Source organism: Neovison vison, chromosome 7, assembly GCF_020171115.1.
Source record: "Neovison vison isolate M4711 chromosome 7, ASM_NN_V1, whole genome shotgun sequence".
In the NCBI taxonomy this organism is placed as follows: domain Eukaryota; kingdom Metazoa; phylum Chordata; class Mammalia; order Carnivora; family Mustelidae; genus Neogale; species Neogale vison.
Genome location: NC_058097.1, coordinates 26,391,441 through 26,412,508, shown reverse-complemented (window position 1 = coordinate 26,412,508; position 21,068 = coordinate 26,391,441). Strand labels below are relative to the sequence as shown.

Sequence of the window (21,068 nt, the reverse complement as noted above, 5' to 3'; positions counted from 1 at the left end):
TTGCTCCATAGTTCTTACCGGGTATATTTCACATGTATTGGTTTATTAATTAATTATCTATCTCCCCCTCCAGCTCTAAGAGGTCAGAGATTTTTGTGTTCTGTTCTCTGCTGTATCCCTAGCTTCTAGAACAGTGCCTGGTGGGCCATAGGTCGTCGGTAAGCACATGTTAAAAGCATGGCTGAGTCCTTCCCCTGTACGTTTTCCCATCAGCCCATCATCTGTTTTGTCTTCCCACATTTCCTGTCACCTATCAGTCACCCAGAATTTCTCTGCACCAGGCAGGGAACACAGATAAGAAAGGAAGAATTCTGACACTGGGGAATGGGTCCCAAGTAAGGGGGAGTCCAAGGGGGGCTCTGGGTGACACATGGGGTAGGGAGAGGTGAGGGAAGGTTCTCAGAGCACAGGGTGGCCCACAACGGCATAGGATACAGACTTTGTTGAATGAATCCATGCCTGGAGGACTTCTTGGAAGGAGTGGTATCTCGGGTCTCAGTACTGGGGATACTGGGGGTGGGGGTTGGAATCAGAAGCCACCTGGGGGAGAGGTTTCCTGGCTGTGAGAACTTGGAATAGACCCCGCCCTGGGTCTCCCTCCCTGGAGAAATGCCGGTCTGAGGTGAGGACAAAGGGTGAGGCAGGGCCTGGCCAAGCCGGGCTGGGGGCCAGTGGTCGAGGAGGCTGGCAGGCATGTGCCCAGGGCCCCCATGGGAGCCTCTGGGGTGGGGCAGAGCCTGTCTGGACTACTTGTTTCTGCAACCCCTGGGGTGGCTGGAGCAGATTCCCTGAACCCCTCCTTAGGATGAAGCGCCCATCCCTGTGCCCCCCTTTTGTCTGTCTCAGTTCTTGCTTTGTGTTCTGCAAGAGACTGAAGGTTCTGAGGGTAGAGACTGGGCACCCCATTTTCCATCCCCCTGTAGCGCTGTCTTACCACCCCCTCCAGCCAGCTGGGGGCTGTTGACTTGTTTTTCCTATAGGCGGGTAAGCCTGGGCCTGGGTTTCACGTGGGGCCTGAGCTCAGGGAGGCAGCAGGAGGACAATCAGGAAGGTGATGATTATGGAAGGTGGGCCAGCACCCCCTTACGGGGGCTCCTCCAGGCTCCTCCAGGGCCCCTGGGCAGGCCAGCAGCCCATGCATTGGGAAGAGGTCTTGAAAACTCATGGAGGGCTGAGGCCAGGGGTGAGGGGCTCTCAGCCCCCGGATCCGGGCAGACCCTATAGAGAAATCTGGGATTGAGAGAGGGAGGCGGAGGCCAGCCGGAAATTCAAGACAGGCAGGCGGAGCCTTACCTGGGACAGCCTGCCCAGACAAGCTCAGGCTGGTGCGTGAGCCCTGGGAGGAGGTAGAGGTGTCTGCGGAGGAGGCGGAGTCCGGCCAGGGGGCTGCCAAGACTGGAGACTCGGAGGTAAGAAGCCGTCGATCACTGGTCGCTGTTGGTGGTGGAGGACGGGGCAGGAAAATTCGGGCTCTCAGGCTGGCCCACCTTCCGTAATCAGCCTGTGGGCAGGCTCTCAGGTCCAGTTCCGGGCCCTGAGGGCATGCAGGAGGCCTGGCCCTGGGTCTGCTCAGGGTTCTGGGCAGGTTTGGAGGCCCTGGTTGTGCTGGGGTTCCCCCTTGTTGCTCTGAGTGTGGGCTGGGTGGAGCCGATGTGGGGGTCATTTTGGCACAGGGCGGCTGTTGGGGGACGGGGGGGTGCTGTGCATTGTTGAGGACCCAGGTGAGGTTGCAAGTCCCAGGGCTCGGACAGGGAGGCAGGAGACAGGCACCCAGGTCTTTGCCTGTTCCGTCCCCCAGCACCCAGAGCCCGTTTCCTCCTAGGATCCCAAGGGAAACCGGTTTGGGAGCAGGTTGGCCCAGGCTGTTTGACTTCTGACAAGGAAGAGAAAGACAGCCTGCCCTGGTCAGCTGAGTGGAGGGGACAGGGCCCAGGCCTGGGGACGTGCCTGCCCTGTCTGGCCAGCACAGGGTTCTGAGCCTTTCCCCAAGTCCCTCAGGTCCCTGTGATGAGACTCCTGCGGGGTGGCTGAGGACGGGAGAGCCATAATGGGGGAAAGGGCCTGGGAGCTTCCTTCCCTGGGTGGTTTCCCTGTCTGTATCCCCAGGGGGCCGGGCAAGGGTGATGATGTGAAAACACTGACTGAAGCAGCCCTCACCCCACAGTTCACAGCCCTTTTGCTTCTCCAGCCGCACGTGCCAGACGGCCAGACAGACAGATGTGGGTGGCTGTGGGTGGGAGGAACCTGGCGCCCCGCCAGCTCTGCCCTTACCCACTTGGCTCCCACGGGGTGTGTGGGCAGCAAAATGGGCGCCCCACGTTCCCTCCGTTAATTAGACAGGCCCTACTAATGAGTAGCTGTCAGCGCTGCCCCATTATGCCTCGTGAGCCATCTGCGCCCCCGCACTTGGGGGGAGACCCCGGCGACGGCCTGGCTGCTGGGAGGAGACGTATGCAGAAGGCAGGGCTTCTGGGAGCCGTTGGGGGGACTCCTGGGGCCGGAGACCGGGCGCTCTGTAGGCTTGCCACCAGAAAGGTCCGGTTCCGGCTCTTTTCTTTTCCAGAGAGAGAAGCGGGGGCCGCTGGAGTCCTGGGTGAGGAGACCGGCCTCCTCCTCTCCCCAGCGGCCAGCACCTTCACTCTGCGGGCACGGGGAGGCTGGTGTCCAGGAGAAGGGGCCCGCCTTTCTCCTTTCACACCGGGTTGGTCAAAGTCGAGATCCAGGGCTCTGGGGACACTCTGGCAGTCAAGGGAGGTGGCACTTTGTCACCTGTGAGACAAAGCCAGTCCTAGCACCTTTGTATACTGCTGGGCCGTCAGACGGGGTGTCGCCCCACCTCTCTGGGCCTCATTTGCCTCCCTCTGTGTGGGAGCTACAATGACTCACTGCCGGACCAGAGGCCTAAGTCTTGGTTCCCCGAGCAGCTGCCACCCAGACCTCAGAGTCCAGGGCCCAGGGAGTCGCTGACAGAAGGGGCACGACCACAGAGACATCAGCGGGGCAGCCTGCCCCAGCCCTCCTGTCTGAACAGTTGCGGGGCGGGGAGGAGTTGGAAGTCTCGTCTGCGCACTGCCCCCAACCTTGAAGGACTTCGCCTTTAAAAGAGAGCCCAGGGTAGTAACAGCACCCGTTACCGCTCTCCCAGTGAGATGGCCTGATGTCCCCATCTCAGACCTGGGGACACAGCACTGAATGCTCGGAGCTGGACACTGTGGTGTCAGGTCCCATGTGGCACTATTTGAAGGACTCCGGGGCCATGCCGTGGTGGGGGGGATAGTCTAGGAGGGATGAGGGACAGTTTGGAGCCTCCTGGTCACTGAGTCTCCCCCAGGCCTGAGCGGGGCACCCAGAGGCCCCTTGGGAGGAGCGGTTTTCCCAGCTCTACTGCTGGCTCCAGAGGCCAAGTGGGAAGGTGCCCCCCAAGATCCCCTAACTCCGATCCCCTGAGCTATAAAGCAGGGCCCTATGTTCACAGATGGCTAGGATCTCCTCTTAGGAACCCAGGCCTCCAGATGCCTGTCCCTGCACCTGTTTCCCATGGCAAGAGTGGCCTAGCCTCGCTGGTGTGGAAGTAGGGGTGGGGAGAGAGCTTGTGGTCCCTCTTTGGCAGGCCCATCCTTGGCCTGGGGCTCAGGGGCTTCTGATGCTGAGAGGCGGGAGGGTTCCTGGTATGACCTTCCAGGCCTGTTCTGGCTGGATCTGAACCTCCTGCCAAGTGCAGCTGGGGGCTGGGCTGAGGTCAGACATTCCGTCATGCCTGGAAAGAGGGGGTGGTAGCTCTGTCTACCTTCTATCTCAGGCAGCTGGGCACCCAGGTGTGCCTGCCTCCTTGGGAGGTCAGCAGGGGTGGTTCTCGGATGCCCAGGCAGCCTGAACCCTGTGAGGACCTGTGGTCTATAGTGGTCTCCTCCCAGAGGGACAGGAACAGGGGGGATGTCTGCCTGCCTGCCTGTCTGTGCTGGGCCCAAGGCCACTTTTTGTTTACATGAGGTCAAGATGCCACTGGAACAAGGAAGGAGGTACTGGGGGCAGTTTCAAGGCCATGGAGTTAGATTCTGGTTCAAATCCTGTGTGACCTTGGACTGGCTCCCTTTCCTCTACCCCGACTCCGTCTCCTCCCCCAGCAGATAGGACAAGGCGTCCTTGGCAGAATTGTGGGGGGGAATGAAAGTCACCTGCCTGGCATGCAGTGCGCAACAGGGGTGCATGGACTCTGGTCTCAGACCTTCAGGGGGAGGGGTGGCAAGAGGGCCAATGCTGGGACAGGTGCCCTGACCACCAGCTCCAGAGCTTCTGAAATCCTTTGCAGGTAAAGGTGAGCCGGGCCCCGGCCTCAGCTCCACCCCTAAGGGAGTCAACTGGGTCCAGCCTGTCCTTAGACCTCCAAATAAGTGCTCAGAAAACCAGGTGTGGACCTGCCAGGTCTCCGCCCTCTGGTTTGCCTGGCCTGGCAGTCCACCCTTGGAACTGGCACCAATGTCTTGCACCCCAAGCCTGGGCTTGAATCTCCATTAGACTTGTCCCATTTTAATGGCCCATGGGGCAGGGGGGGGGCCGTGCTCTCCCAAGTCTTGGATCCGTTGGGCTCCCTGTTCCTTCTCTAGTGGGGGGATAAGCAGTGGGTGGGGAAGGCGGGCCCAGGGCCCAGGCACACAGCTCCCTTTGTGAGGGTGGCTGAGTCACATGGGCAACGCCATCCATGCTGGGCCCTGGGGCGGCTGTGACGAGAGGTGGTATTATCGTGGGTCTACGGCCGCCCCCGCGACTGTGGCCAGAAGGCTTTCCCACGGGAATGAACTGGGAGGTGTCTGGGAGTGCTGGCCACAAAGCACGGGGTCTGGATCCCGGGACCCAGGCTTGCGCCCCGGATCTGGAGCAGACCTGCCATGAGGTTTTGGGAAGTTTCTCTTTTCAAGCCTCAGTTTTCAAGTCTGTTCAATGGGAACAGTCATCACTGTTTTTGTAGAGGAGATGTTGGCCATGAAAGGACTTTGCTGGAATGCCTGGGTGGCTCAGTGGGTTAAGCCTCTGCCTTCAGCTCATGTCATGATCTCAGGGTCCTGGGATCGAGCCCCGCATCGGGCGCTCTGCTCAGCAGGGAACCTGCTTCCCCCCTCTCTCTGCCTGCCTTTCTGCCTACTTGTGATCTATTTCTCTCTCTCTGTCAAATAAATAAAAATAAAAGTTAAAAAAAAAAAAGGAAAGAAAAGAAGAAAGAATTTTGCAAACTGTGGAGTGCCAGGCCTTTGGCATCTGTGTTGACTTTATGATAACTGCAATGACACTGGCCAGTACTTGTCGCGCACCTACTGTGTGCCAGGCGTGGCTCTCGGTGCTTTACAAGGCCACTCAGCTTGCAAAGGGACAAGGGCGGACTTGAAATGCTCTTGTCCAATAAAGACCCACCTCCTAGCAGCCAGTGGTGGCCCATGATCCTTCCCACAGGGGGGCACGGCTCTTCACTGCCTGCAAGGCCCTGGGGGGGCGGGGGGTGAGGATGGAGGAGGAGGAGGAGGAAGAGGAGGTCTCTCCCCTAGCTCTGTCACAGCGGGGCCTCCCAGCTCCGTCCTCTTACCCTGTCCTGGGGGCCACACGCAGTCGCAGATCGGCTCCCACCTGCCCGGCAGTCCCGTTTCTGTTTCATCTTCAGGCTGTTCTGAACAACAGGGCCCTCGCCAGGACATCAGGGCTGTTCATTCGTGCCCGGGCTGCGAGCTTTATGGCGTGGCCTTGTTAATTATTACCTATGGCGCTGGTGTTGTCTCCCCAGGATAGGGGAGAAGGTGGGTGACCGGAGAGAGGGAGCCTGAGTGACCCAGCTGGCAGAGCTGGGAGGAGAAGCTGGAGGAGAAGCATTTCAAGTGGCCTGTTGGAAGGCTCCCCCACATGTCGCAGTCCACCCCATTCCACTGTATCCAAGGGCAGCCTCTTCCCTGCCTCCCAGATCTGCACCCCTGCCTTCACCCCCACCATGTTTCAGGGCAGTTTCTGACATACATCTCTCCCTTCCCCTCACCTTCACATGTGGGCTAGGGGGTCCTAACGCTGCTTCGGGGTCTTGGACCGAAGCCTCCCCCTGCCAGCTTCTCCCTCTATGTTCTCCAGTGCCCTCTGGACCTCCCCTCTACCCAGCCCACCCACGTTGCTGGCACAAGCCCCTGGAGTCCAAACCAGGATTTCTCTTGCTGAATTTCTCTTGCTGGGGACCCAGCCCACAGGTTTGGGGGGGATGAAATGACAGCAGTCCCCCTAAAATAGGCATCTTGACAGGGAACCCTGTAGACATAGCAGCTGTTATCAGTTCGGCTTAGTACTAATAATAGGTACTATTATGATGAAGAGTCATTTATGGGGTTTCTCATTTGTGACCCCCAGAGCACTCTGGGAGCTCTTCAATGCCAGGAACTGACTCCCAGTGTCACCCTAATGTAAGCCAGACTCAGGACAGGGTGGGCCCACTGTCCACCCCTGCCCTGGAGCCTGGCACCGTGCGCAGCACATGACAGGTCTCTGAGAAGCCCGAAGGTGACAGGGCAGGCAGAGCTTGGCAAGCGACCTCCTGCCCGGGCCAGTTCACCACATGGGCCTTTCCCACATGGTCCAAGGGGCAGCTGGGCCCAGGCTCTGTGTCCCTTGCTCAGATGTCCTGCCAGCAGAGTGGTGCCTTTACCACTCCACCTGTGAGGGCCTGGTCAGCACCCTCTGTGGGGCATGTGTATTGGGAGGGACTGCTTCCTGTGGCTTGGACCCCGGGGGACAGCTGAGGCTGCCACGGCTACCAGCTGGCCTGGCCCCAGAGGATGGATTTTGGAGAAACCAAGGCTAAGAGGCGACAACTTGCTCAGGGACATTGCACGTCAGGGACTCCACGTTCTTTCTGGATAACTCACTTCCGCACCGTTGTTTCCTGGCCCCTCCAGCCCTGGCAGGGAGCGAGTGCCCACTGTGGCCGTGGGAGGGAACCGTGGGCCAGACACGGGCCGAGTGCCCACAGTGCCCGCCTGCCGCTGATTGCTTGGAGGGCACAACACTGGCTTCCTGGCAACTCCGGGGGCCTCCCTGACCCTCACCGTTAGCTTTATTGCCTTTCTCTTTGTGGCTTGTATCCATGCAGGCAGGTGAGGGGTACCTCTCTCTCGCAGCAGACCCCTGGCCTCCTAGACCGCCTAAAAGGCTTCCATTCATGTGGCCTCGGGGGACTTTGCAGGTTCCTTTTCCAGAATGCAGATCCTTTCAGGAAGAGAAGGGGTCTACAGCACTCGGCCCCATGCCAGGGGTCTGGGGATGCTGGATTCAAGAGTGGTCAGGAGCGCTGTGTGGAGCCAGACCTCCTGGGCCTCCATCCCAGCTCTGCCGCTTCCCTGCTGGGTGGCCTTGGGCAAGTGAATTCCCTTCTCTGAGCTGTATTTCTCCACCTTGTGCTCTCCCCTCTTCATCACCACATTCACAGCGAATATTTATTGAGGGTTCATCAAGTGCCGGGCACTGGCCCGAGCAACATTCTTCCCTCACCTCTTCACCTCTGGTGAGGTGCAACACCGGTGGTGCTATGGTGTTGATGGGAGGGAAGGTTCTGGAATGCTGTAAATGGTCAGTATATGTAATCATCATCATCATTATTATTGCTGTCATCCCTTACCCTCATTATACTGTGAAATTCCTATGGCACCTTTGACTTGGGAGTCGGGTGGGGATGAGGGAAGATGAGGAGCTCTAGGTTGGCAGGGCAGTCCATGAGCCGTCCAGAGCTTCCTGACTCTCGGGGTGGTTATGAACCTAAGCAGTGGGAGCAAGCCGCTGAGAGGCTGGTGGCCAGAAGGGATGAGCCTGTTCCCCAATTTTTCTTTTTGGGCTTTTGGAAACCACCAGGAATATTTCCTTACCTGGGCCTCAGTTTCCCCGTTGGCCCAGCAGCTGTACCCCTGGGGTCTCAGAATTTGGAATGGGAGTATTGGAATATTGAAACTTGGGGAGCATTGGGATATGTCCCTTTGCTATGACAACTGGGGATCAAGGAGGGCTCGAGGTCAGGTGGCCTGACTGACCACATGCCAAGCCACCTGACACCCCTGCCCTCCCCCAAGTGCTTTCCGCTCTGCCGGTCATTGCCGGCTTCTGTCGGCTGCCAAGGAGGCTGGAGTCTCTGGACTCTCCTTCAGGAAGGGGCAGTTGTCGCCTGCGCCTTGGAGGGGGGGAGCACAGTATCTGAGGGGCCGGTTGCCATAGCAACCCTGGCTTCTCTGCGGGAACTTTGCGGGGGGGGGGGTGGTGGGAGAGCCCCAGGGGGTGGGGGAAGCGACAGATGGAGGGCGGGGAGGCAGAGTTATCCGCAGCGGGGCTGTCTGTCCACGCTGGCACCTGTCTGCCTGGATGGGTGGTGAGGATGAGGTGCCCCTTTGCCCAGCGCTGAGTCACGGGCATCCCCCAGGGTCACGGCCAGAGCTCTCTCGGCGCTGCCCCCTCCTGCCTCCCTCGAGAAATCTGTGACTCACTGTAAGGTCCCGTCATCCAAGCCAAGCTAGGGAAGAGGGAGGAGCCCGACTGGGGCAGGAGGGGGGCGTCCCCCCCACCGCAAACATACGCCACCTCCTCCGCGGCTCCCTGCTCGCCTTGCTCTGCCGCAAGAGAGGAGCCAGGAACCTCCCACGCTCACCAGCCCGCCCACTGGGGGCAGCCGGACCCTGGCGGGTGGGTTAAGCCTCTGAGGTGAATCGAGAAAGGCGTTCCTGCTGCCTGTCTCCACACAGGACCTGCCATCAGTACCGGGTACCAGATCAAGGGCGTGACAGCGGGAAGGAGGAGGGATGCGGTGTGTGGGGCGGAGGGCAGGGTGGTGGTGTAACAGGGAATTGGGAAGTCTCTTGGTGGCAGCCAGCCCAGATGAACTCTGCTGAGAGGGGTCTGCAGGGTTGGCCGGGATGGGCAGGGAGGTGTCTCAGAAGGGGACGGGGCCCCACAGGATGAAATCTCTCGGGGCCTCTTGTTATTTGTTAGCTAGGGAAACTGAGGCTCAGGGTGGTACAGTCACTAGGTCCAGCAAGCTATGGTCTGCTCTCTGATCTGTGAGATAAGTCCCCACTCCTGCTCCCACTGCAGATAGGGGAACTGAGGCTCCCAGGTCATGTCTCAAGTCTAGGGATAAAGGTCCAGGGTACAGCCTCGGGGAGAAAGGGCTTTGTCCACAGGTGCCCAGGGCGGGGTCCGGGGGTGTCCAAGTGAACCAGGGGCAGTCTGACTCCTCACCACACAGGCCACAGTGGCCCCCGGCCATGGTGTCTGAGAGAGGGTCCCGGGAAGTAGGGGAAGGTAGATGGGGAAGCAGACTTTGCGGCTGGAGCCTCCGACCCGCAAACCACCAGACCCTGGCGCTCCCATGTGTGTGGCACTGATAGGAATTCCTCCCCAGGCGCCCGCAGCGCCTGCCCTGTAACAGCGGCGGGGGGGGGGGGGGGCGTGCTGGGGGGGGCGGGGTGGGGATCTACTGGTTCCTGGTTCCCTTCCCTCCTCTTCCCCAACCAACCTCCTTCCTGCGGGGCTGAGCTGGGGTCTCCCTTGGCCCCACGGGAGGGACTGGAGCTCATTTTCCTGAGGAGGGTTGGGGGTGCTTATATTCAGATAGGAACCTCTCACCCCTTCACCCCAACTCCCATCCTGCCTGGTAGGGTGGGTCGGAAGAGCCTTTGTGGCTCCAGAGCAACAAAGAAGTTACTCATGCAAGCATTTATTGAGTGCCTACTGTGTGCCTGGTATCCTGGCGGTGGGGGCAATGAATGAGACAGTTAAGGCGTCTGAGAACTCATGGGTGGCCCAAACTCAGGGCCAAGCCCCTGCGCCCTCCCTGTGAGCACTTTGATGGCAGAGGGGCTTTCTTGGGGCTGGAGACTGAGGGGGAAGGAGCCTTCCCTGTCAGTGAGAGCCACCAGCTGCTGAGTTGGTTCCCCAGAACCCAGGCCAGGGTCCCCTGGAGACTTCCATGCCAGTGTCTAGAGGTTGGGCTGCTTTGGGGGCCAGACCTAATCCCCTTTGTGGCAGGGACCCCGGGGGATCTGGGATACAGGTCCTCCTCAGTCACAGCACCTTGCCTGTCTCTTTCTCTCTGGGTCTCAGTTGTCCCAGCTGCTGAATGGGTATGTAGGGGTGATGATAGCTTGCTCTGCCTGTGGTCCTGGGGCTTGGCTTCAAGGGTGTTCCCGTGTGAAGGACACCAGTCCGGGCACGGTCCGTGGGAGAGAGACTGTGCTAGGCAGCCTGTGTGCACTGTGGGTGCTGGCTTCGGTGTCCTGGGCCCCTGGACAGGGGCTGGTCAGCCTGGCTCGTCAGGGACACAGATAAATGAGATGATGAGGGTCTGGGGTTGAGGAGTGGCAGAATATTGCTCGCGGAGAGGTAGAGAGCTTTCTGAGCTGGGAGGAGGACCCGGCTGGGCTTGGAGACCTGTGGGGAGGGGTAAAGGGGTTGACTGAAGTGCATATATGAGTTTGGGGTGGGGGGCGTTTTGGGCAGAGACCATTGCATGGAAAAGGCTGGGAACGATGGTTGTGGGAGATGGAGCAGGTGATGGCACAGGAGACCTGCCACGGGTCACTTTCTGGGGCCTGGAGTGCCAAGCCAGCAGGTCTCCCTGTGCACTGCAGGTGGGGGATGGCACTGTGACCAGCAGCCTGGTCAGATGGGTGCTGGCGGGGGCGGGGCTGGGTGCCCTGGCTATGACCCCAACAGGATGGGGAGGGTAAGGCTGTGAGGTGGGATGGCCTGGCTGCCCGAAGTCCAGGCTGTTGGGTCCACCGCTCGCTTGTGCTTGGAAGGCAGCTTCCTGGCTATGGGGACAGAGAGGGAGGGGGCCCCCAGCTGAAGGGAGGGCAGCTGAGAGAGGCAGGGTCTGTGTGCTGTGGCCATCGCCTTCCTAGCAGGGCGGGTATGACAAAGACGGGAGGGGGAGGCAGGCAAGCCTTGAAGGGGGTCACGTGGACCATGCTCCGTGTTCTGGCTGAGCCAGGCCACAGGCCCCTTGGTCCTCAGCAGAGCTTGGAGCATGGGTGGGGGTAGAGGGTGGGGGGCAGGGGCGGGGCCCCTTCCAGGGATGCAGACACAGGTGGGCTCCTGCAGGGCAGGGGTGAAGAGCCAGGGGCATGGCTGTAAGGGGAGCACATGGCACCCCCAGACCCTGCCTTCTGATTCCCAGCAGATGGGGGCGTCACGTGAGCAAACCCAGCAGTCGGGGAAGCAGGAGCCCAGGGACCAGGCAGATGGCAAGTGGGGAGTGGGGCTGGGCTGCCACAAAGGGGCCTGTCAGACCCGGGGAGGGGCTGGCTGGGCCTCAAGGTCCCTGGGCTTACCCTCTACCGGTCAGGTCCTCATGCCTCACCGGGAGATCCTTGAGGCACTCGGGGAGTCGCGCAGATTCTGGGGTCAGACCTGGGCTGCTGGGGAGAGGGGCCAAAGGCGTGGGAAGAGCTCGGGACACACAATTTCTGTCTGACCCCCGCCGGGTTCAGAACAGGTGGGCCAAGGCACCCATCCGGGGCCCCTGAGGTCCCAAACTCTCCCTGGTTCTGGGGGGCTTGGCCTGGGCTAGAACATCATGGAGCTCCTTCCTGGAGACCCCGCTGGGCGCTGGGCTCTGTGCTTTGCACACGCCTTTGTTCCTGCCAGGCTGGTGCTCCGACTGTCCCCTTGAGAGACGAGGACACTGAGGCACGGGAGTCTTACCCACGAGGAACTGCTTGTCTTTGGGGCTCCAGAGTCTGCGATCTTGCCCACCGTGCTGCCCTGGCCTCCTCAGTTGGGACAGGGCTCCTGGGCCAGGCTGGGCTCCGTGCTGGGTGCCAGAGAGCCCGTGCCCTGTCCCTGTCGGAGAGCCCAGCCCCGCCCCTGCCGAGCCCGCGCTCTGCTGTGGGACCCACGGAGAGACGGAGGCCGGTCTGCCTGGGGAGAGTCCTGGCTTTATTCCTCTCTGGTGATGTGACCTGGGGCGTCTCCCTCAGGGTCCTCATCTGGAAAAAGCGGGTAACAATAGTGTCCCCACTGGGGGGGCTGTTGTACACGTGAAGGAGGGATTGCTGGGCCTTTATCCTAAGATCTCCTCCATGGGACAGGAGGGGGCACTGAGGCCCAGGGACAGCTAGCAACAACCCAGGCTTGGGGGTGGGGCTTCATCCTGCCTGCCCCCTGGGGAGAGCTGGGGCCACCTGGGCTCTGGCAGGACCTGGTGGGAAGGTTGGTGGGCTGGGTGTTGGGTTCCTGAGCGGCCGCAGGCTCAGGCTCAGACAGTTTGTGGTGTGCGTGGCTGTTCCCAGGCAGGCAGAGATAAAGGCTGAGCCCCCCCGAGAAGGGGGCAGAGCTTCTAGGCATCAGTGGAATGGGCTCTAGGTTATAGGGAGGCGGCCTGGGGTGGAGGGCGAGGACCTTTCTGTGGGAGCCAGCCCTGTGCCCGGTCCTTGCAAGGCTGGCCAGTCTGCAGCTAATGGCTCCAGCCTGGCTTCCCTCTAAAGGGGGCCGCTTCGATGAACTCCAGATAAGCAACAAGGGGAGACTCTCAAGCCGCTTCTCAGGTCTCTCTGCCCTGTCCTCAGGCCTCTGCCTTACACCTCCCAGAAGCCCCAGCCTTGTCTTTCAAGGCCCACAGGGGTAAGCAGGGGGCCACAGGGGCCCAAGGTTGTGACCTACCTGGGCTTCAGTGTCCCTATGATACACAGAGCCAAGAGTCCCATCCCTGGGCAGGGTGGTTGCTGGGATGAGTCTGGAGCCGCCCCGGGGTGGGAAGTGTGTACTCAGCTCACTGAGCCGCTTTGAGAGGCCTTCCCTAAACCCCGGGCTGAAGAGTTGTCTTCAAGGTCATGTGGTGGCCGAGTTAGAACTAGGTTCAAATCCTGGAAAAGCAACCTTGAATGAGCAGCTCAGTCTCTCAAAGCCTCATTACTTATGCTGTAAAATGGGGACGAAGACATCTCAGTTTCTAATCTCTCTCTGAGGCCTGTGGGAGATGAGCTGAGATGGCTGCCCCCCTGGAGCCCCCATGGGCAGTAGAACCCCACGCGGAGCTGTCCCAGAACTTTGCTCCTCCATCGCCCAGCTCAGCTGTGCCCCTGGGAGAGGCAGCCCAACATGTTGGCTCTGGGGCTGTCTGGTTCTGTCTCGGTTCCATCAACTGTGTGAACTTGGACAGGTGTATTGGCCTCTCTGTGCCTGTTTCCCTCATCTTTAAAATGAGGCTGATAATGGTCCCTTGAGAAGGTGAAGTGAGCCACTGTATTTTAAGTGCTGAGTGTCACGCTTGGCACACCGTAAGTGATATTGTCATTGCCACTGATCTGGGCCACCACCAAGATCTCAGGAAGCAACAGTGAGCTTATCCAGCCTTGTGCTCCCATGATGTCATTGGAAAGTCACCAGGCCCCCAGAGCCTGTGGGGGACCCTTGGACACTCCCATCCAATGGGATCTTGGTCTGCTGGCATGGTGTTCTTCAAGAATGGGACTCCCTCCTGCTCTGCTTTCTGACCCCAGGCCTGACCGCTTGGCCATTGTCCTGGGGCCTGAGTCCAAGTTGGGCCTGTTTCCTTGGGCAGCACTCTACGGTTATTCCTTTGCTGGGCTGTTTCCTTGGCTTTTCGGCCCCTCACCTGCACTAGGTGGCAGGCCCCCTCTGGGTCCCTGGACAAGCATAGCTCTCGGGGGGGGGGTGCTCTGTGGTTAGCTCCTTAGGTCTCTGACCCTGTGGCAGGGGGGACAACTGCCTAGACCCACCTGTCTTCATGGTGACAAATGTGAGGGCTGAACCCCAGGGGCTAGTGGGAGCAACTGAGTCATGTTTGGCCTGGTGCCCTCTGCCTACTGCTCCTCTGGCTGTGCCACTATCTGGCTAAGTGCCAAACGCTTGGAGAGACTCATAAACACCCACCCCTTCTGGTGCATAGAGCTTCACTGCCTGTGAAGACCCTTATCCAGTCTTGAGTACTGCTGGCCCCTGGAGATTTGAATCCTTATCTACATTTCACAGATAAGGAAGTAGGTCTCACGTTCCCTGGACAGTCGGTGGTAGTGGGGGCCTGAACGCAGGCCTGGACCGTTGCCCCTGGCACCACAGATGGCTGCTTCCACTTGAGGTAGTGAGCTTCCCATCCCTGCAAGCGTTTAAGTTCGGCAGGGAATTGTAGAGGGAACTGGAGCAGCAGGTGGGGTTCTTTACGGCTCCTTCCAGCCCCGCGCTTTTCTGGCCCTGAGTGGGAGAGGTGTCCAAGTCCCACATCGTCCCCAGGCATGAAGTCCCTAAGTAGCCAGCCCACTGGTCATCCACATGGCATCAGGCCATGTCTGGGGGCAGGTGGGACTCCAGAGCCTTGCCTGTCACTGTGCCCAGACTCCCACCAGTAGCGCCATCCAGTGGCATCCTTGGGAGGCTCCCGCTGGCCTCCCAATCATCTGGTGGACTGGGTGGAAGATGTACAGGGATGGGGTAGGAGGGAGTCTGGAGGGTGGGAGGGAGGGATCCAGAAGGGGACACACCCACCCCAAGTCATCAGGGAGCTGATGTTGTCCCTTGCTCTCCCTATCCAATGGGCACGTTACCTGGGTAGGGGTGTTCCTGACCCCGTGGCGCTTCCCCCTCCCACACACCTGCATGTGACAGGGCCTCATGAGAGCCGTGGACAGCGGGCAGGCCCGGAAGGAGTCCTCACCCAGTTTCCTTAAAGCTGTATTTATCCTGCGTCTGTGGCCGCACCTGCCACCCGGTCTCGGGCTCTGCTACCTAGGCACACAGCCCAAATGAGATGGGTGGGGTCCTCTCTCCAGGCTGGGAGCCAGGGATTCCCAGGTCCTGGTGCCTGGCCAGGCATGGGGGTGGGGCAGGCCGGGGAGCAGTGCCCATCACTAGCTGTTGCTGGGAGGACAGCCGGTGCTCCCCCGCAGAGACACTGCAGCAAGTGCTAGCACATCCGGGGGTCCCGCCTCAGCTCCTGCTCTCGGATGCTGTCTCCCACAGAGCTGGAAGCCTCAGTAACTTCCGTCCAGGAAGGGTAGAAGTGTTCGCAGACCCCATGGGTGTAGGGATGAAGGGACCCAGCCCCTGTTCCTGGGCTGTGAGGTTTTGGGTGCAGCACAGCCTCGTGGAGCTGCCTATCCAATCCCCTAGAGTTAGTGACGTTTCTGTTCTGTGTCCTGGAGAGTCCCAGGCAGGGGGTCCATGCAGAGCAGTGCAGGCAAAGGAGTGTATGGAACTGGATTGGGGTCCAGTTACCAGCCGTGTAGCCGTGGGCAAACAGCTTCTCCCATGGCTGAGCCTCAGTTTTCTCAGCTGTGAAATGGGCACAATAGTGCCCACCTCATAGAGTGGGCAGGCACACACATTATGGGACATTAGGCGCACTTCATATGATCTGTGCTCCCACGTGGTTTCCTTCCCTGCTTCCCTGCTGCCTTGTAAGTCTCTGCATGCTGGCCGTTGGGATTTGCCCATCGTCAGGGTCCTAGACCCCAGGATCTTCCCTGGCCACAGAAATGTACAGTTTCCCCTCCCTGCCCCACCTTGGGGGAGGCCACAGGAGTCCAGATGGAAGTTTAGCATTGGCACTGGTGGGAATGGGACCCACCTTCATGGCAAATTCCTTCCTGGGTCCCTTCTTAGCCCTGGGCCATAGGAATAGGCTGTCAAGGGACCTGGGATAATAACTGTTTTTGAGTCCAGAGAAAACCCAAGGTTCAGTGATCACAAATTCAGATGGGATCTCAGACATCACCTAATCTAGCAACTTTGAAAGTCTGTTTGTGGTCTTAGTGATTTAGGAAAGGCTTGGGCTCCCAGGCTTCTTCACTGCAGGACTTTTCAGAGCCTTTACCAGGCAGCTGTGTATTGGAGGAAATGCAAGGCTGGCATTTTAGGTCCTATCCCTATTCTCAAGCTGTGCACAGTCTAGGGACTCCCTCTCTGATCAAGCACTTGGCAAAGATGTTTATGCCCCCGAGCCAGTCAGAGGTTGGGGAGTCAGGAGGGCTTGATCCTGGAACCCCTGCCCCAGTGGCATTTTTGGAACAGAAGTATAGCCTCAGGAATTGGCTCGGAACTGGCCTGACCTGGCTGAGAATCCCAGCTCTGTCTCATTCATTCTTGTACTTAACCAGCAGTCACGCAGCATCTACTGTGGACCAAGGATAACACTAGTACAGGAGATTCAACTGGTGAACCAGACAGTAAGTGTTGAGAAATGGAAAGCAAGTAAGCAAACGGAAGGGGCATCTCAGACGGCGTTAAGTACTGTAAAATTAAGAAGATAAGGTGGCGTGGAAGAGTGTGATGGTGGGGAGGATAATTTTGGCTGGGTAATCATGGATGGCTTCTTGGGGGAGGTGATACTCAAAATAAGGACTAAGAAGAAATGATTTAGGGAAGGGGTCCAGGAAAGGATGTGCTATGTTGAGGTGTGTCTCAGGACAGAAAGAAGGCTAGTGTGCTGGAGTTGGTGAATGCCTGGTGGGTGGGGGAGGACAGGGGCAGGTGGTAGTGGTGGGGTGTGAGGCCGCTAGCTTGTGATTTGGGCAGTCATGCTGCTTCCTGAGCCTCAGCTGTCTGATTGGTAAAATGAGCCTCATCATTTTTGTCCCACACTCCGCTCTGGTCCGCAGTGTGTCGTGAGCCTCGTCAATGTCTTTGGCAGAGACTTGGCTCTGGGCAGCCATGACCTATGAGCTATCATAAGTATTTTAGAATTCCAAGTGCTCTGCGACGTTGGGTGGGACCTGTGATGTTGTGCCTCTGCTTCTCTGAGTGTCCCTGCAGTTAGTGAGTACCACGTGTGTGTAAAGGCCTGGGGTGCCCCATCTGTGCCTAGCTCCCCTGAACTGCAGCCCCCTGCCAGCTCTTTTTCAGCATAGAAGCTTCTGATTCAACAGTGCCTGCCTTCTCTCGCCCAGCAGGCCCTGGAATCCTTTCCGGGAGAAGGTTCCACTGAGAACAGCAACTCCTTTCTTTGCTTTCTTTTCCTCTTCCTCCGGGGGGCCAAAAATAGTGCCTGAATGGGACACAGCTCTGGGCTAGCAGCAAGACAATAGTTGCCTCCTGACTGAAGCCGCCCCGCTGGCTCTGGTCCACGGGTGGGGGTTGGGGATGGAAGAGGAGGTGTGCGGGTGCATGGGCAAAGCATCCCCCCCAGCCCCAAGCCCTTGCTGCCTTTCCCATGGCCTCTGCCAGAAACCATCGCAAAGCCCCCTCTGGCCCCTTCGAGTATGATTGCCAAGGGGGTTCCCCGCTTGTTCTGGGAAAGTGTTCATAGCTGCTTGGCTGAGACCCTAGCCCGTTAGCCTCCTGAGCAGCGCCGCCCTGTCTCCTGGTCTGATGCTGGTCTGGAGCCGTAGGCCCAGGCAGACACGTCTGCCCCTGGTTCTCTTCCCTGCCCTGTCTGGCACATGGACGCCACCCCCTGTCTTCGATGCTCTTTCCTCTTGCACTAGGTGGCTGTGAAGGACTTTTTAGAGGTCAAAGTGATGTGCTGTCTTGGGAGGAAGTGAGCTCCCTGTCACTGGAGGCGATCAAATAAAGTTTGGATGTGTACTTGGTGGGGGCTGGGATTTGTCAAGCGTCAGATCCACATTTGGTCTTGATGTCTTCGTGTCTTAGAAGAGATCTTGGTTAGAGGTTCCCATCCCTCCCTACCAGCTGGGTGGCCTTGAGCAAGTCACATCACTTCCCTGAGCCTCTGTTTGCTTATCTGGAAGATAGCTTCCACGGAGCTAACCTTGGAGAGCCGTAGAAAGAGATCTCCAAAATGCCTAGGGTAGTACCAAGCACATAGAAGGGGTTTCAGAAGCTTTGACTGTGTTCTCTTCCCTTCCCACCCTGGTACTCAGTGTGCAGCACAGAAAGGCGGGTTTGACCCACTCTTGTCCCTCAGGGAACTCTCTGGAAGGAAGCCAGGAGGAACCCCCCAGCCCTAAGGATAACTCAGAAGGAAGATTCCTTGTGGGCTGTGGCAACCTAGAAGGCTTCTAGAGAAGTATGGTGCACGCTCGGCACTTGTGACAGCCAGTGATGAGGGTTGGAGGGGTGTCCAGCCTGGGAAGAGGTCAAGGCCATAGCCTGGCAGCCTCCAGGGGCAAAAGCAGCTGCTAATAGGCATCTCTGGTCACAAGAGTGGCCCCCGCCGCGTCCCAAAAGGATTTAGTTTAAAGTCAATGTTGACAAACTCAAGCAGGTGTCCGGTGCTGCTCTCCGTGACCTGTCACCCACCGCCCTCCACCCTGCCCTTCCTCCTGCCGGCTCCCTCCTGGTCCGGCCAGTGTTTGAGTCAGGAGACTTGGGTCCTGGACAAGTTAGGGCGCCTGTGCTCTGCTGGGTCGGAGCCGGGCAGTGACGTAGTCCCCTTCCTGCAGCTGCCAACGGTTGCCAGGGCAACGGTTGCCAGGGGTTGCTGTCACCTGCGCCCCTTCTCCCAGGCTGGTGGCTGGGGCTCGCAGCCCGCGCCTCTTCCGTGGCTGCCCGCTTTGTCTGAAGCTCCAGCGAGGGGGCAGGGACTGGGGTGGCTCAGCTTCAAAGTTCTCCCCAGAAAACGATCCACCCGCCCAGCAGACTGCAGCCCTCTGCTCACTCGGTTCACGGTTCAAGCTCTTTATGTACTACAGTCCACTCGATGCCACAAAGGAGGAGCCCAGGTACAATTTCCCCTCCTCCCTTCTCCCCTCCATCACTCTCATTCCTGGTGCTGCCTCCCTGTTCCCCCACCCCCCCTTCCCTTTCCCCTTCTTCTTCCTCCCCTCCTTTGCCTCCCCTTCCCCTGTTCCTTCCCACCTCCCTCCCCTTCCCCCTCTCTTTCTTTTCTCCCTCCATCCCTCTTCCCCATCTCCCCTTTCTCCCCAGCACTGCTAGGGTAGCTGATGGATGGGGTGGGGGTGGAGCTAGGTGGGAGCAGGGACCCTCTGGAGGCCCAGAGGCTATGCAAAGGGGGAGTCAGCAGCCACAGGGAGGAAGTGGTTGGGGGTAAGGGCTCCACACCACTCTCCTCAGCCACACTCTAGCTCTGGGCTGCCCCTTCAATGAACACAGATAAGCCTCTGAGGGGTGTTGGGAGGCTGCATCCCCAGCATGGGGTCCCCTGGGCCCTCAGGGGAAGGGTGTTTGGAACCCCAAGGAGATACACCTGCAAACACCTTTCCTGCAAGTTTGAAAGAGAAGGCTTTCTAACAGTCAGGTAAGGTTAAGGGTAAACGGGCCACAGAACCAAGGGCCACAAAGCCAAGAGCATCTGTTCTGGAGCCAGGTCCTGGGGCAGCATCTCATGCCCTCCCCTTGCTGGCTGGGCAGTCCCTGGCAGGTAGTACCACCTTCCGGGGACTCAGTTTCCTTATTTGTTAAATGAGTATACCGGCACATGTCTCTTAAGGTTTGGGGGAGGATAACTGTGTTCCTTTGTGTCAAGAGCTTAGATTCGAGTCTTGCATTTCCAAGAGCTTTAATCAATGTTAGCTGTGTTGCTGGAGGGGGTGAGCACACTGTCGGGGCGGGGGGGTGGTGCGAATAGTGATGGAGGACACTGTGGTGCTCAGTGAGCTGGTGGGATCCTGGTCTGGGCCTCCACTGCCCTTCCCAGGCCCCTAGCTTTCTTGGGGGAGGACACCTGGCCGTGTGTCCTGTGCACCTCTCAGCCAGGGATCTGGGACCCGGAGGAGGAAGAAAGAAAGGGAGGGCTCGTGGCTGGCCTTGGGAATACTAGGGTGCTATACTCCAAAGACGGGCGCCCTGCCAGGCCCAGAGTAGCTGATCTGCAGCCCCAGCAGGATGCTAACTGGGCGGACCTTGCAGGCCTGGCCTTGGGCAGTGTGGGAACGCAGATGGGGAAGGAACACTGCAGCCAGCCAGCTGAGGTCTGCCTGTGGTTTGAGAGGGAAGAGAGTCTGGCCAGGAGGAGGAGATGGCCAAGCACCTTCTTTGCTCCTGGCTGCCACCTGGGCCATAAGCCCTGGTCTTCCCTGGAAGCATCCAGAGGCCCAGCCCATGAAGACAGATGGGGACAGGGATCAGAGAGGGGATGGGCTGGCCAGAAGTTCCCGGGGCCACCGGGCTGCAGTTAGTTCTGGACCCAGCACACCTAGCGCCTACCACCCCCACTCTGGGCGTCTGCATTCTCTGGGCAGGTGCTGACTGGTGTGTGTCCTGGTGCCCTGGAGCCCAGCCTCAGCGGCTTCCTGGGGAGACGGTTGTGGGGAGGCTTGGAAGGGCAGGCCCCACACTGTGCCAGGGGCATGGGGCTGGCACCCGGTTTCCCAAACTGCTCCTGAAAAACCCTGGCGCCTGAGTCCGAACCCAGCCTCAGCCAGATCTGGGACCCTTTCTGATCTCCTCTCTTTTTAGGTTCCAAGTCCCTGTAATCCATTTTCGAATTCTAAGAGGCTTTGATTCTCGGCTTCTAAAAGCTCTGGCATGCTCATATTGCCTCTTTCTCTTTCTCTGCCCTTCCCTCCCTCTCTTTCTCTCTCTCTCTCTCTCTCTCTCAATTCCCAGCTGCTTGAGGAGAGGCTGAGGGCCCAGCTGGCTGTAGCTGACTTTAATGGAAAGGCCAGGCGGGGGACAGGGCTGGCAATGCCCCTTTCCCCAAGAACTGCTGTAGCCCTCAGGAGGGAGGTGGGATGGGGCTGCACATACCCCAGGCTCCCCGGGGACCTCTCACCTGGAAGTGTCAAGGATGATGATGAGTTGCCTGGGGGAACATCACAGTCTAAATGGCTCCCGAAGCCCATCTCCTGATAGCTAATGGCCTCTGAGGGAAAGGGAGGGGCTGGAGCCTGGGAGGGGAGGGTGCTGACCCGTTTCTTATCTTGTGTGGCCAGCAAAAAGCTCGCTTCTCCTGTTGATAACAGGTGCCCATGCTAAAAAGGATGTGCCATCACAGTGGGCTGGGAAACTAAGCCCAACCAAGCTCTGTGGATTTTCTTTTTGCAGGACTTATCAGAGCCTTTGACATGCTAATACATAAGACCCAGCAGGGCCTGCATTATTTCTCTAACTTGGGAACTATTGCTTCTTGGAAAGTGCTTTGGCAAGTTAACCACGTGGTAAGGATGAGGAGACAGTCCCAGAGAAGG

General features: G+C 58.9%; 1 protein-coding gene across 4 annotated transcripts in view; it reads left to right on the top strand.

The window, feature by feature from the left end:
* The first annotated feature begins 1,305 nt into the window (after positions 1 to 1,305).
* The window catches only part of ADGRG1 (adhesion G protein-coupled receptor G1), a 37,910-nt gene continuing 18,147 nt past the window's right edge, over positions 1,306 to 21,068 (top strand). The window contains exon 1 of one of the 4 annotated variants that reach the window (XM_044256066.1): positions 1,306 to 1,409. The gene's annotated coding sequence lies outside the window, so the exon portion shown is untranslated. Of the gene's footprint in view, positions 1,410 to 8,451; positions 8,810 to 18,476; positions 18,642 to 21,068 lie in introns of those variants that run through there. The other 3 variants (XM_044256067.1, XM_044256065.1, XM_044256068.1) reach the window with 3 other exon arrangements.